At 43.9% G+C, this 16,595-nt stretch overlaps 1 protein-coding gene across 1 annotated transcript in view; it reads right to left on the bottom strand.

Annotated features, from left to right (window-relative positions):
* MCTP2 (multiple C2 and transmembrane domain containing 2) overlaps nt 1–3,943 on the bottom strand; it is a 116,815-nt gene extending 112,872 nt beyond the window's left edge. The window contains exon 1 of the mRNA XM_056499993.1: nt 3,854–3,943. The gene's annotated coding sequence lies outside the window, so the exon portion shown is untranslated. The remainder of the gene's footprint in view (nt 1–3,853) is intronic.
* Between the last annotated feature and the right edge of the window lie 12,652 nt (nt 3,944–16,595).

Genomic DNA, 16,595 nt, shown 5'->3' with positions numbered 1-16,595 from the left:
TCGGGGAAAGCCCATAAGGTCACAGAATCATACTGTGAATCTGCCTGCAAAATAATCTTCTTGCTTCCAGGAATCTGTGATTTAGGAGCTGCTTCAGCCAGAAACTGTACCTGCACCTTTGTGATTAACAGCCCCACAGTATGTTTTCTCTCTTAATTTGCCAAACAACTTTTAAAACTCATTTATATCTTTAACAACAGAAAGATATTGGAATAATGAGTTCCACAGATAAATTATGCTTGTGTGAAGCAGAAGCATAATTTAGCTATGGAAGAATTTATTTTTTTATTGAAGAGCACCTTAGGAAAAAAAAAATCTTTGAATCTTGCTCATTTATTCTTACCTCTTTAACATCTGGAATTATGTGAAATTATAAATAATTGTTCTCTGTTTACTCCACATCACTCAGATTGTTCCCACTTCTGCATTCTCCTCTCTAATGATCTCCCTTAATTGAAAGAGAGGTTCATTCAAGGAACCTGGTTAATGTTACACCATCCAAACATCTGAACTGGCACACACCACAGGCTGCTTTTTCCCCTGAGATAATTGATTTGTCTGAGTATATAATGTAGTGCAAAACAACCTAAGTTCAAAACCATCTAGGAATGTTTCAAGAAAAGGTAATTAACATTTTGTTTTCTACAGTCTTTACAAATATTTTACCAAGTAATTTCTAAGTTGCAAGAATAGCTTAAAGGGTTTGAAAATTACCTCTGGCTGTGTAGCTTTTTAAAGGACTGAAGTTTTTGATTAAGAACAATTTGTAATCCCTAAATATTTCAAAAAAATTAGAGCAAGACCCTTCTTTATGTCACTCCAAAGTAGCTTTTTGGATGAGTTACTGTAAACACAATTGTATTCCTGCAATTGTTTACCCTGGCACAGAGAGACACGAGGCCACAGGGGTGCCAAAAGTCAAATTTGCCTTAGGAGGTGACATCCTCAGGGCAGGACAGACAGATTGCACATCCACAGTGCCTTGCAGCTCAGGAGATACCCAATATCCAGGGAAGATGGAGAACATCTAATAGAAATAAAGTCTCCATCAACAAGACTTCCTTACTACTGATCCCTAAATTGGACCAAAACCATCTGCCCACGCAGCAATCAACCCACTCCACAGCTAAGCTGGCAAACCTGTAGCTACACCCAAGCTAATTTCTCCAAGGCAGAAATTGGCATCTATATAAAAAGGTGATCAAACATTTGATCTAATGTGGGAAACTTGGCCCAGTTTCTCTTCTCACTCTTGGTCTTCATCAGAACCCTCACACAAAAGACAATGGGGAGTTAATTCTTATGTGGATCACAGAAAACCTTATGTGGATTCCAGGGAAATACACAAAGAAAGCCTTGATATTGAGACACATAAATTGTCTGAATATGAATATTCCATCTGGTTCTAGGATTTGATTTTACAGCATCAACATCGTAGGAAACAGAGGGGCACTCAGGATGAGCTCTTATGCTGATACATGATTTAAAATCAGATCTCAAGGCACTTGTAGTTCCAACATCCTCACAATCCTGCAAAGACCAGTGAAACCCTAAGAAATAGGGACCTAGGGAACATTTAACTGCTTAAGTTAAATAGGAATAGATTGAAGAAAAATGTCCTTTTTCTTATAAACAAGCTTCTATGCAAGCTTGTTATCTAAAAAGTACAACTGGAAGCAAAATGGGAATGTGGGAAGAGTGCCAATGTAAATCCTCCAAATCTGAGGAAATCAGGAGCAATTTTCCACTCAAGGGTGGAAACAACAGAGAGGAAATGCAGAGCATACTTGGCATGCTTCCCTCTCCTCTGCTGAGGTAAAGCTTCTCTCTCCCCTGTGCCCAGGCAGAAGGACTCCAGGTGATGAGACCCCAACTCTGCACTTTGAGAGACTGGAATTTAAAACCCTATACTGTAATTATTTCATGGTATAGGTAGGTGATGGTGAATGAAACAATTAAAACCCAAAATTCTCACAACAAAGTGACAGCACAAGTTGCTACACACATCCTGCCTGAATTTGACAGCCACTGGTGGGAGCCTCGTGCCAGCCTTCTTCTGCTGTCTATGAGAAATTAAAGATAAGATGGGCAAATCTGCACAGTGCAGACCAAAGGAGGAGAAGCAGATGCTCAGTATTGCCTGGAAATGTCAGGGGACCAACCAAGGGGTTGGGGTGAGGTTTATCCCCTGTCCCAAGCCCACTCCAGCCACACACACAACCTACCCCAGCTTCACCACTACAGTCCCAAATCCCAGTGAACTTCAACATCTGAGGTGCAACCCCTGTTCTCCTCAGGAGTGTTCCCTGCCTGAGCAGGTAGATTGTTCTAATAATAATTTGCTCAAGGAAGAGGTGCAGTGAGTCAAAAGCAGCTGCTTACATTGCTAAATGCAAAAGACACTGGAGGAAAAAACCTGCAGTGAAATAAGTGAAACTGAGCCAGTTATGGTTCTAATTACCTTGACTGACATGACAAGCAACACTTCTAGCACAGCTACAGCCTCATGCACTGTCCCAGGAGGGGATGATTACAGGAATCCCTGAGCTCTTTAGACACCCACCTTCCTGTAAATGACAGCAGTGCCTCTCCTCATTCCCTTGTTCATAAATGACACCTTAAATCCACACATCTACAAACTATCTCATAGCTCCTTGAACATAATAAAAAATAAACTGGTCTTAAAAGCACAAAATTTACCATTTTTATTTTTTCAAAAGTGCAAAATTTTTAAGAAATAAAATGAAAATTTCCTCTCAGCACCATTTTTCAATATTCTTTCCACGGGTGTAGCAAAGTGAAACTACACATACTGAATCCTTCTTCAGGCTACAGCACATGGCAGTTTATTTGCTTTATGATAAGCTATTTTATGATGGCATTGAACAGCAGCAAGAAATCAAACAAGCAAGAATATTACTCAAATACACTCACTCATCCTGACAGCTAAATCGACTCACTCAACAGTATCATCTTCTGAGAATTACTGAAAAATACACGACAAATTCTACAGCCTAATCACAGTAAATTAATAGTAAGATATCCAGGTGAGAACTTCTATTTTCTTAATGCCACATAGCAGCAATTCGGTTTTCAGTGTGCTTTGAGCAAGTGACTGTCATAAAACTAAGGGCATCAACTGGATCCCTGCCAGCTGCCATAGTTGTGCTGGGTGAATAGCAATGAAAACTCACACTAGTTCTCATTGCAATCGTGTGAACAGCTCTTTCAAAAAAAAAAAAAAAAAGAAAAAAAAAATTGAACAAAACAAAAAACAAACTATGAAACTACTATGCCTTACACATTACAATTCCCTCAAAGTTACCCTTAAAACAACTCTGCTGTGTCAATGCACTTGTGTGAATGTTCCACTTTGCTGTTTGTTTTTAGTTTAGGGGTTGTTTTATTTTTACTGTTAAGTGGTTTATTTATTTAGACAAAGCCAACAGGCAACCACCCCAATTTCAGTCGGCAAGTGCGCACGGGGATGCGGCGGTTCAGGCAGAGTTGGCTGCGGAAGGAGAGAATTTCCCCAGCATCATTTTCTCGCATCAGCGGCAACAAAAAGAATTATTCACACAAGGTGCGAGTGCCCGGAGCAGCATCACTCGAGCGACACACAGCAGAAAAGCGAAGCAGCCCCGACCTCGCACGGCGAAGTTGGTCCTGCGGAGCAGGACAGCGCAGCAGCGCAGGGCAGCGCAACAGCGAGAGCGCCGGGGCTGGCACAGAGCGGGCGGCGCACGCCAGACCTCAAAAAGGCACACAAACAGCAAGAAAGAAACAAACCCAAACTGCAGAACCCCCGCCCCGGCCCGCCGGGCTGCCGTGCCCAGCGCTCGGATCGCGTTACCTGCCCGCAGACGCCCATCGCAGCGCTGCGCCGCTCCCGGCGGGCACGTGTGCCTGTCGCGCCTGTCGTGGCTGTCGCCGCTGTCACCGCCGCCCGACCCGGCCCTGTCCCCGTCCCCTCCCGCCTGCCGGGGCGGTGCCGCCGGCGGCGCCTCCCTGCGAGCTCCGCTGCCCGCCCGCCCCCGCGCCTCCGGGGCTTCCCGCAACCCGCCCCGCCGGCACCCGCTGCGCGCCGCCTCGCCGGGCATCCCGGCAGCACCCCCGGAACATCCCTGGAGCATCCCCGGGGCACCCCCTGGAGCATCCCCGGAGCACCCCCTGGAGCATCCCCGGAGCATCCCCGGGGCATGCCCCTGGAGCATCCCTGGAGCATCCCCCTGGAACATCCCTGGAGCATCCCCGGGGCACCCCCTGCAGCATCCCTGCAGCATCCCCCTGGAACATCCCCGGAGCACCCCCTGGAGCATCCCTGCAGCATCCCCGGGGCATGCCCCTGGAGCATCTCTGGAGCATCCCCCTGGAACATCCCTGGAGCATCCCCCTGGAGCATCCCCCGGGCATCCCCCGGGAGCATCACCCCTGACATCCCTCTCGAGCATCCCCTAGGGCATCCCCCTGGAACATTTCCCCAGGACATCGCTCTGGAGCATCCCCTGGGACATCCCCCCTGGAGCATCCCCCCGGACCATCACCTCTGACATCTCCCTGGAGCATCCCCCCGGGACGTTTCCCCCGGACATCCCGCTGAAGCACCCCTCCCAGGACATCCCCCCTGGAGCATCCCGGAGCATGCCTCTGACATCTCCCTGGAGCATCCTTCTGAAGCATCCCCCTGGGACATTTCCCCAGGGCATCCTTCTGAAGCATCCCCCGGACATCCCCCTGGAGCATCCCCCCTCAGGTCCTGTGGCTGGGACATCGCCATCCCCTCCCAGACCTGCATCCTGCCCTCCCACTCCACACCAAGACCAAAGCATCAAGCTCCCACCGAGCCCAACACTCCAGGGACATTGGGAATGATGGTAAAGGGCAGCACTGGCAGCACTGCCCTGGAGAGCTCTGGGTGAGGGTGGAGCTAGGAAGGAAACTACGTGAATGACGACAGGCCAAGGGAAACATAATCAAAGAGCAGCACTGCTGCCACGTAACACTTGTTCTTGGCTGCATCTCCCAACACGTTTTGTTGGCAGCATCTCCAGGTGCCTGACGAGGGAGCCAAGGGCCGCAGCCGTGCCAGGCAAGGAAACTGAGGCAGGACTGGGTAAGGTGATGTGCTTACCTGGTGTGTCTGCAGCTCAGACATGGTCCCACACGTGTTTCTTCATGAGTTTGCCACAGTGTGGAAGGCACACATCTCCCAAACCCACCCTCTGTGCCAGGCTGTTTCTGGAGCACGCTGTGTCGCACACTGGGAGCTCACCACTCCCACCTGCGGTGTTCAACATCCCTTGAGTGTGGCATCACTGCAGGAGGTGCAGAGCAACGAGGTGGGGAAAGACAAGCTTGGTGGTGGAACATATTTACATTCCATACATGTCATTCTGACCAGAAATTACACCTTGACTACGAGCGCCACTAACGTGGTGACACCCATCTCACACCTCAGAGTGAAACTTGGTGATGCAACCATGTGATGCCATTGCAAAACAGAAATGGTCATGGACATGTGGGAAGGGTTTGTCACAGTGCAAAGAATCATTCTCTAACCACTTAATAAAATTCTGGGGAAACCATAAAAGCCATTACACCAATTCTTTCAACAAGATCTGGAGAGGAAGAATTCACACCTATGTGTGGTCCCATATGGATTCACAAAAAGAGGACCAGGGGCCATCAGTTCAGGAGCTGGGAGCTACACTTCAGGAAGATTATTGCTTGAACACGTGAGCAATTTTAGAGGAACAGGAAAAAAAACTGGCAATGCTTCATTTTGCCTCCTGACTTAAAGGTCATGTTTGAAGGGCCAGATCCTGATGTTCCAGCTCAAGCTCAACAACAACATTGGTCACTGCAGACAGCGTTATAAGAATACAACAACTCCTAAAGTGCATAAACCTTCCCCAAGTTTGTCTAATGCTGAATAGGACAGTTTTACTCTGCTCATGCAATCACAAATCTAAGGGGAAGTTGGCTGAGATCAGAAAACTAATCAACGATGTCAGCTGAAAAGAGAAGGAAACTCATGCCACTAATGTTTTTACTTTCCTTTCATCTAAACCAAGAAAAATATCAGCTTCAGATAACTAGATAAGTTTAGAACTAAGACAACACAGCCTTTAAAATGCTTTTTTCTTAGGTGTGTGATCCTACAAAAAGTGTATCAAATATAGTTCTGTGCATGTTTTGTCAAAGGCTGCAGCCAAGAGAGAAAAAAACTGTACACATGCCCAAAGGCAATTAATAAAGGTGGCTGCTGATTTCAGGGGTAGCAAAGGAAAGCAGCTTGTGTGTGCCTCTGCCAAAATGAAATGTAACAGTGATACTTGGATGCAATAGGAGAAAGAGTTACAGAAATTAAACTCTCATAGCCAATATCCACCCAAATGAGAAAAGCTTGCCACAGCTTATTGGCAATAAAGAGATAAATTGATTACCTGTTACAAGATTACCCAAATATGGGCTCTGCAAAACATTGTCTTGAGAAATTCTCTTGTCTTAGTCATCATGTAGCTGTATTAAGGATGCTGGTAAGGCCACAGAATGCTGAATATCAAATTTCTTTTTTATTTCAATGCTAACTAAGAGAAAAAAAAGGAGGACAGTACTGGGAAGATCCTTGGGATGGGAACTTTAAATCACTGGCAGGTTAAAAGGAAGAGAGGAGGAAATGTGAAACATTGAAAATGTCACCAAAACATCCATGTGAGGTATTCTGTGAAAGTATCCAATGTATTATGAAGTAATTGAGAGCCAAGATGTGCATTATTATAACAGTAAGTCATTAAGTATGACTTGAAGATGAGCACTAATTAAATCCCCCTGTAAAACACATTGTCAAAAAAAAAAAAAAGGCACAGTTAAAAATACAGTAAACAGAAGCATTTCAGCATGAGAAATTGAAATTTATATGTCCAAACAAGATTTCTCATTAGCTTTCCATACTCACAAGGAGCCCCTGTTCACCTTCTCTTCATGCACACAAATGTTTTTCTTCTGGATTTTATTAAGGATGTCATTATCAATTCCTGTGAGGGAAGAGAAAATATATAATTGAGGACCATAGTTGGCGTTATCAAATCCTACTCATCTTTTGTGTGAATATCTCATTTTCTCAGAAGGGAAAGAAGTCCTGTCTTCTTAGCAAAGAATAAAAAGGAAAAACCGCAACTTTTCTTCTTTGCCTGCTTTTTCTAGCCCTGTATTCTGACTGCTGAAAGAAAAAATGACCTTCTCAGCCTTCACCAAAACCCAGCCAAAGTGGGTCAGTGTGAGGCTGCTGAAAATAATGGGTTTAGCTCCTTTCCTAATTACAGGCTCAGCTGCAACCTGTCAGAGAGGCAGCAAGTGAAGCAGTTATATCTAGCCCACCCCTCTGCACAGCCTGTGTGCAGCAGCATTTCTCCAGGCTGTGAGCAAGAGACAGGAGGACACAAGGAGATCAAATCACAGAAGAAAATAGCCATGGAATGGTTTGGGTTGAAGGGGACCTTAAAGCTCACCTAGGGCAGGGGCAGCTCTCACCAGAACAAATTGCTCAATGCCCCATCCACTTCAGCCCTGCCCCTGGGCACTGCCAGGGATGGGATGGGGCAGCCATAGCTTCTCTGGGCAGGCTGTGCCAGGGCCTCACCACCCCACAGGAAAGAATTTCTGCCTGATATCTAACTTGGATTTCTCTCCCATGCAGGTTAAAACTCCTTAACTCCTTTTCCTGACCTGGCTGGTGTGTATCTGGCTCCAAGACTTTGGAGCTCAATCAAGTTAAAAGCTTGTCAGTAATTCCTCCTCTTATCTCACCTGCAAGTGGAAGGTGTTCACTGGAAGCACCTCCAGCTTTGAAGATGCCCTTATCAGGATTTTGGGCAATTCTGTTTGCACCCACCTGTTCAGCACCAGCTTTACTGACATGTTTACAGCACTTGGCTTGACAGATTGCTTGGGACATTTCTGAGCCTGATGCAGCTGATAAAGACTCTTCAAAACCCCAAAGTGAAATCTCCTGCAAGAGTTAAGTGTTATGTTTCTTTCCTTTTAGACAAGTGGGTCCCAGAGCCCTGGTGACCCCAAAATCTAGAATTACAAGTCCCTAAGTTGCAGCCCATTCTCCTTGCAGCTGAGCACCTGGTTTACAGGCAGAATTTGGAGCAGGACCAAGGGTGTGCTTGCTCCCAGGTCTTTGAGTGTTAAGCCATTCCCAGAACACAAACTAAGCCAAGGTTTAAGTCATTCTGTGCAACTGCACAAATAAATGTACTCAAGATCTTAGGAGACTTAAGCATGGCAGTAAATGTGGGATTAATAAATGAGTAATGATAATTAGTTATGGCTTGACTATTTGCTTTCAGCTCCAACAGGTTCCCTTGGAAAACCACATATTTTCAATCCCACTTAACATCATTATGATTCATCTTATCAGTTAAATGTGCAATGCATTCTTTAGGGCTGGATTCCCTGGTCTGAAATGTCACTGACCATTTTTTTGTCTCAGCTGTGGAAATGTCACATGGGCAAACCTGAGCCTAAACTTCACAGAAATGAAACCATCACATTCCTCCTCAGTTTTTTTCAATCCCATGCCCGTGTTTGTGTGCAGCTTCACCATTTGAACAGCACTGACAACATTTCCATCAGCTGTACAAGGAGAGAAAGAACAAAGATGTGAGACAATTGTTTCAACCCCTCAGGATTCATTATTAGCTTTTAAATGCCATTTAAACAGGCTGCATTTTGTGACAGAACTTATAATTCAGAATCTATGCAGTCATTTTCCTGACAATCCATTGAGGAGCAATGCTGGGGACTGTTTCTTGCGCAAATAATGAGCTTTTGGAACATCTGAAAATTCAGTTTCTGGTTCATCCCAGGAGTAAAGCAGAGCTGAGCAGTGGGTCTGTGGGCTCCTGAGACCAGCTGACAACTTCTAGAACAAAAGTGTAGCCAGGGATTTAAATAAGGAATTGTATCCAGGAATTTACCAGCATTAATCAAACATCCTCATACATCTCAGAAGTATTGTTAAAAAAAAAAAGGCTGATATGAGCAAAGTTGTTTTTTGATGTTTGGCTCAGGATTAGACAGGAAACCGGTCAAGGATAAATTTTGAAATTTTGATCCTTCCAGTAATATCAAAGTGTTTGGTAGGGGAGGAGATGGTGAGTGATTTATTCTGGTTGTGTTTTCTGCTTGTACTTCTTGAAAAGGGAGAACTGGACCCCAGTGTCTGCAGCTCCCAGCCCCAAGCTCTTACCAGAGCTGCAGTGAAACATTTGGTCCTTGAAAGAGGGGAGGTGGGCACCTCACAAGCTGTGGAGAATCTGAGTAATGCAAATAAGTTATAAACACTGGAAAAAAGGCTGGAAAAATAAAAAAAAACCCAAAACACACACACACACACAAAACACAAAAAATAAACAAACAAAAAAAGCCCCAGTCTTCCAATATTTTCCCCTGAATATCCTCTCCCTGTTTCTTCAAGTACAGAGTTATTAAAAGCTGATTATTGGTGTACCATTACCCCTGCTTTCTCATAAAGTGATCCTCCTGGGAAGGAGATACAAACACAAACTAGAGATTAATCATGTGCTCCAGACCCAGTCCTGGATCTATAGAACAGAGCACAGGGCTGGGAGTGAATGTAAGAAAGAGTTTTACTTTTTTCCAGACTCTACCAAGTAAGGTATTATTTTCCTTTATGTCTATTTTCAGCAAAATGCATGTTCAACAGGGTTTTTCCTACCTTGAACCATGACTGCTGGAACTGGCATTTGCTCATAAATTGTGATCTGGGGTAGCTGAAGGAAGAAAGTTACAGACACAGGTTTTAACACAGCAGAGTTTTCATCTATTTTCTAATAATTGGTAGCTAAAACCCAAGCTCTACATTCCTCACAACTGACTTGAATCAGGAAAAACAGCTATTTGCTTTTTTATTTTTGCTTCTGTTACTGGTTTGGGGGGTTTTAGCACTCTATTATAGCTCAAAACTCTCACTGAGCTGAAATCCATAGCCTAAAACTGAAGCACAGCAGATCCCATCCCTGTTGGCAATACATATTTCCAGTGAATTGTTTAATCAGAATAACATAGAACTACTGACACTGAGGCTTAGTCTTGCACATACTCCTAGATGCTGAATGAGTTATTCAATATTAAAGTTCCTGGGTCAGAACAAGTGTTTACATGTAGGCATGGCCACAGATCTACTTACAGCCTCACCTACTGTTGCTCTCCAAGCATTATCCCATGAGCAAATAGACTTTGTTTTACAAAACACTGACCTATGGACTCTTCAGTCTTTCAAATTCAATTATTTTTTAATATTAAAGACCCAAAAATTACCAAAGGTGAGCTGAGAAAACTATAACTGAGCCTAACACGGTTTGAGAATGGCAAGCTAAAGGTGGCAAGCCTGTAAAGCCTGGCCAAGTGTCACAAACGTCCTTAGAGCCACCAGCAGACAGATCCCCAAGGGTCCTGATGGAATTGTTAAAGCCTTTCATGCTCCCTGTGCCAAGGGCAGCTGCACTTGCCAAGGAGGTTATCAATTCCATCTGCACACTGCCCCCTGTGCCAAACATTATCACAGACCTGGCAGCAGGGCTGCAGCTGTGAGACCTCATTAATCCTCTTCTGTCAAAATCAACTGCACTGGCAGAGCCTGTTAATTAAACTCATTCACCTTCCTCCCTTGGCTGCTGCAGACACGTCCAACCACCTCGTTGAGGAGCATCTCTGCTCCCCACATCCCTCTCCTGTTCTCAGCTGCTCCAGGAAGGCTGGAGATGACTAAATCTAAAAACTCACCAAGCAGAGCACAGTTCCTATACTTCAGGGTGATATGATCAGAAATGCTGAAACCCAGCAGTGCCCAAGAGTTTGGATGTGTGCCAGGCGTGATCAAAGGCACAGCACAGCCCCCCTCCCTGCTCCCAGCCATTGTTCTCCAGGACAGCAATTCCTAACAGGAGAGGTGCTCTGCAGAGGGGCTGACAGGCTTCAAAGCAGGTCTGTCATCCAGGCAATCTTCAGAACAGCCTGAGAGGAGGGCAGGAAATTGTGTCAGAACAAGGAAATGATAAGAATAACTGCCTATTTTTGTAACTATGAATTTGTTGGTACTGGATCATTTCACTGATCCATTCAGGGACCAGTATCTGTCAGAGCTGAGGAAAGTGGAAACCCCACAGAAGACATGGGGCAATTGCACAATGCTGGAAGTTCAGGGAAATTGTCCTCAGCAGCTTCAGGAGGGTTATGTTTGTAAATGAAAGCACAATACCCAGGAGCAATTATTCTAGCTGTGTTTTTCCTACTTCGTCAGCCTGCGTGCTGCAGAATATAAACAGGAATACTGAATTACAGTAACTGGGGACTGCCTGCTTCCCAGCAAGGCCAGTGGGCTCTGCTTCTCATTCTCTTTGCTTGTTGTGAACCAGATCTCATGATTTCCCAGCCTACCTGGGAAAACCCAGCAGTGATGCAAAGCAAAGAGTCCTCTCTGTGAAAAAGTGAAGATGTGAGGTTGTTATAGAGAGTGTTGGTGGAAGAGACACAGGGTGGAGTGTTAAGTGCTGGGGGAAGGCCTCAGCTGCTATGATTTAAAACAGCCCCTGAGGCTGCTCTAATTTACTTTGGAGCCTTTCCTAGAACAAGGTTGAACATTTTACAGAGAGGACATGAAACACAAAAGCCTTTTGCACAGGCAAAACCAAATGAAACAATCCCAAGGCACAAGTGTCTAATCCCTCCTCTTTAAAAGCCCAGGTGTTTCCACTGGGAGTTCAAACCCTTGCATAAGTCAGGCCAGGTGGAAACCCCACCTCTGTGTACACAGCTCTGTTCCCTTTCCTCTGGGTTTGACAGAATCCAGCTTGAGTGGAGATAATTAGAGGGGAAAAAACCGCAGAGCAGCCTCTGATATAACATAAAAAATAAAAATTTGAGGCATAGAAGCAAGATGTAGCACTTAGCTTTGAGAACACTCGTTAAAATTAATCTTCCCCATGTCTGAGTTGTTTATGGAGGATCACCTCAGCCACTCAGCCCTGATAAACTACAAGAGCCAGTCTGGAGATTTATGGCACTGCAGCCTGAAAAAAACCCACCTAACTCTTGTCTCAGCAGTTTGAGGCTGATATAAAATATATATGTATAGCAAAAGTACTTTGAGCTTGCTTTTCCCTCTGCCTCCCTGATAAACTCAAAAAGGTTACTGCTAAGGTTTTTAATATAAACCTAGGGACCAGGTGGGTGAAAGAGCACTAAAAGTTGAGTGATGTTTCCAGGTAACAGCCCTAGCTGACAGCCAGGTGCTTTACACATCCAGCTTCAGCACAGCTGATAAGAGATAGGCAGGCATCAGTGAATTGGGAATGAAAGAATATTCTGCTTTGCACAGGGATATGAATGAAGGTTTTAGTACAGAATGACCAAACCCAATTTTGTCTGTACATTTACCATCCTCAGTACCTAGAACTAAGACACAGCAAAAGAAAACAGAGGAGAAAAACAACCTGTGGAGTGTGGGTGTTTTAAAGGGTTTTGTAATACATAAATGCATTTGTAATGCATGTATGTGTTTTTATGGCATTTCTATATACCACATGGCAAGATGTTCCAAAATGATTTATCCTTTAAGCATCTTGTTGTTAATTTTCTTTATAAATCTCCAACTGATGCAAATAATTTAGTGTTGAGAAAGACTAAACAGCCAAGTTGGGAGAGACTTTGTTCTTCAAAAATCAGGATTTTTACCACTATTGCAGCACAGCCTTAGCACCAAAACGTCCTATTTTTTCTAAGTCCTGGAGACAACTGATGCAATCCCATTGTTTGTCTAGTTCAGTGGAAACGAAGGATCCAAATCCCCCAAAATTCTGGGGAAAGCATTTCCACAGGTTGACTTTTACAACTTTCTTTCACCACAGACAGTATTTCCATGTTGCAAGCTGTGATGTAGCAGCAGGTGAAGGAAGCTGTGGCATGATTCCTCTTACCCCAGGGGGAAAACACCAGGGCATTTTGCTTTCCTTTTTTCCTGCAGTTTTCCAAGCCCCTTTCTGGGTGGTGGGAGAGGAGGAGGAGGAGGATTGTCCTGGCTGGAATCCCACTGCAGGCAAGGCATTCCTGGCAGCCAGCTGCTGCTCCAGCCTGCCTCCACCTATGTTTTATAAAGGACTAAAGACAGAATTCTGTGGGCTCAAGGAAGAGAGGAGCCAACCTAGACCATTTGCAAATCAAGTCTCTACAGGGAACAAGGAAAGTTCTTGAGAGCTTAAACATCTTTTTCACACAGCAAGACAAGAACTACACTGGTGGATGGGTGCCTGAATTTAGTGCTAGAAGGAGCCAAATGATGCCAGTGAAACATCCACATAAATGCCAATCAGCATGTACTCCACTCAGTATCCTTGAACTTCGAACAGTATAATTCACCAGGCACCAGCTGGTGAGTGCTTTTATTTGTTTTCCTATGAATATTCCTTTCTGAGAGATAAGACACTCTGTTCTGCTGAAGGCCAAATGTGAAATTATAATTGCAGTGATGCCTAAGTGGAGCAAACTGGGACTCCTTCCAGACTCTTATTTTGAAAACATGCAAGTAAATTGGAGAGTTAGAAAAGGAACCATGGAAAAAAGGGTTTATGTACTAGGTAAAGGAAACAAATATTTGTTTGCTTGTAAAGTACAAATTCTTCTCCCCAACACCAGTTAACACCTTAAAATTCTGTATAGGAAAGAAGGTTTGCAGTCAAAAGCAACCCTAGAACAGGTGATCAGTCCAGGGGGATGTCCACAACTTTTACTTCCTAGCCCAGATGCCACAAAAATCTCTTAGGACCAATCTCCATCTATTTCATAGGAGATCACAAGATGTAGAAAACAAAGTTCAGCAGAAAAACATAAGATAAAAACATCAAGAATATTTTCTCTTCTTCTAGATTCCTTTAACAGAAGATATTTTAAACATGAAGATGGTAACTTTGTAAAAATCAGAGATAGTCCCAGAAAGCAGAACCCTGTGCCACATTAGAATAGAGACTCTAAATGCCAATAATGGCACCAAACCCTCCAAAAATTGTCAATATTCTCTGGTCAGTCCCTGAATTATTTCCCATGCCCAGCCTGGCTCCCATTACACCATTTCTCTGCCGAATATTCCATAACTAGATGGGGAAGACACATTCCAAGACAGATATAATCCTGATGAAAAAGCAAAGGGACTCTGACAAAAAACAAAAACAAAAACAAAAACAAAAAACAAAAAACAAAAAAAAAAAAAAAAAAAACAAAAAAAAAAAACAAAAAAAACCCAAAAACCTGAAATGAGCAGGGATTCAGCCTCCAAACACTCACCAGTTCCACCTGGGAGAGGAGAGGGGACACAGCTCTGAGCATCCAGGGTGACAGGGACACACAGGAACAGAGAGCTCCTGCTCTGGGGCAGCACAAGGGGAGCTACTGCTAAACATGCCAGTTTACACACTGGTAATTTACAGTTCATACTGATGCAGTTGAACTTCATTACTTAGGAGATGCCTTCAAGGTTACCCTCCCACTGCCTCTAATCCTGTACTCCAGCACCCAACAAGGCTCTTCCTGCCCCACTTCACTGCCTTTTGCTAAATAATTACATTCTCTGGGGCCAAAATAAATATTCCAGATCATTTTCTTCTCCCAGAGTTCTCACAAAACTCTTCCCAGATAGCCTGGCCTTTGAGTTCTGCTCTTCATTCAGCTCTGGAAACCCTGAGTTTCAGTGAGACTCTCCCACTTTGCCTGGTTTTGCATCACTTGGAAAAACTAAACTGGTTGCATAAATGTAAGTGGCTATTCTGGCTGACACAAGCTGACAATCAGGTTTGCCTGAACCCTCCTCCTGTGCAGCTGTGAAAGAGAAGTTGAGCCTCGACAGCCTTTTAAACACTGGTTTAGTCGGTCTGGGCAGCAGGAGGGGACTGTGCCTCCTCCCCAGCCCCTTTGGATGCTCCTGCACCTTCCTTGCTGCTCCCTCAGCTCAGCTCCTGGCATCAGATCCCTCTGCCAAGGCCTCCCAGGGGTAACCACTCCCAGCACTGAGCTGTGACATGGATCACCTGGAAACTGAAATGTTTTCCAGTATCTCAGCTCAAGGGACAGGACCCCACTGGTCACACCACAGGGCTCAGTGTGGTCTCTTCAGGTCCCACCTTCTCAATAGAATTATTGGGCTTGCCCTGGTTCCCAAAGACAGAGAAGATTATCTAGGTCAGATGTGGATTCTTATAAAGCAAATCTCTTCCCACCTGAAGAGAATTTCCTTTCTAAAAATTGTTTATTAATATTTGGGTTGAATTTGCCTAAAAATGGTGCAAGATGAAAACATTTCCCCTTTTTGGTTCTTGATGCACAGGAAAAAAAAACCCCACATGACTGTGGGCTATTGCTTCATTTGCCTTTGTGAATATTTCACATGGCTGTTATTTTACATACCTTTAAACCTTTGTGAGGAGGAGTGGGAATGCTGAGAAAGTCTGATGCAGCATAAACCTTCTTAAATCTTACAGAGTGGCTCCAGTTTGTGACCTATCCAAAGAGGAACTCTTGCACCATCACCACCATCACCTTTTGTGCTTTTAGAAGAAATATTAAGAAAACTTACATGGGTATCAAATTTAGTTCCACAATTTTTGCAGAGAAATTAAATTTAGGACTATTTTATTTAAAGGGTCAAAATGTATGTTTCCAGAAGGAAATGAACTTTTTTTTTTAGGAGTCTGAATCTCAAAAAAAAACTGGGAAAATCCAAGAGTAAGGAATGAAATCTAATCTAAAATTGAAGGATAGTACACTGATTTTCAAAATTACAACACTAAGAATGAAGGGAAATACTGCTTCTTTACAAGTCTATCACTCCTAACAGCTGATATATCAATGATGTACACTGACAATCTTGTTTCTAAGACTGGCAGTTAAATAGAAAATATCTTTAGGAATTTGCCAAATTTCGTTACGTAAACCCAAAATGATCTTTATGAGGACTCAATCAAAACTGGGAAAGTTATTTTTGTACCACTAGAAGAATTACAAACAAATTACAAACATCCTGTACAGACTCCAACATTCATTTCCTCCAATAGCTGTAGCTAGTCAGAGACTTCAAGGATAAACCTTAAGAGCAGGGAAAACAGTTTCAGGAATTGTGTGTGCCCAGAGTTTAGCTGTGCTTTCAGTAAGACAGATCGACTTTTGAGTCATTCTTTTCCTCCATGCTATTCTTTATTCAGAGCCTGATGTTCCCATATGATTTAGTAAAGCTATAAAAAAGCATGAAATATTTCTCTCCAGTGTTGACAACACAAGACAGACTTGATGGAAGTCTCTCCTTCTCCTCTGCCTGAAATGAATATTTCCCCTCTCTTCCTTTGCCTCTCTCTGGCAGGGAGAAACCACATCATAGCCCTGTTGTAGAATATTATTTCCTTCTGGTTAGAGAAGGCCATGGGTTCTGTTGCACTGTGTCAAACATGTTTTCACTATTAACTGCATTTCCATTTTTAAATGGTCAACTGAACTCTACAGAAAAGAAATAGCTCTTATGGTAA

This window comes from Oenanthe melanoleuca, chromosome 10 (genome assembly GCF_029582105.1).
Source record: "Oenanthe melanoleuca isolate GR-GAL-2019-014 chromosome 10, OMel1.0, whole genome shotgun sequence".
Classification (NCBI taxonomy): Eukaryota; Metazoa; Chordata; class Aves; order Passeriformes; family Muscicapidae; genus Oenanthe; species Oenanthe melanoleuca.
The sequence above is the reverse complement of the archived record's forward strand: the minus strand, read 5'-3'. Positions and strand labels throughout refer to the sequence as shown.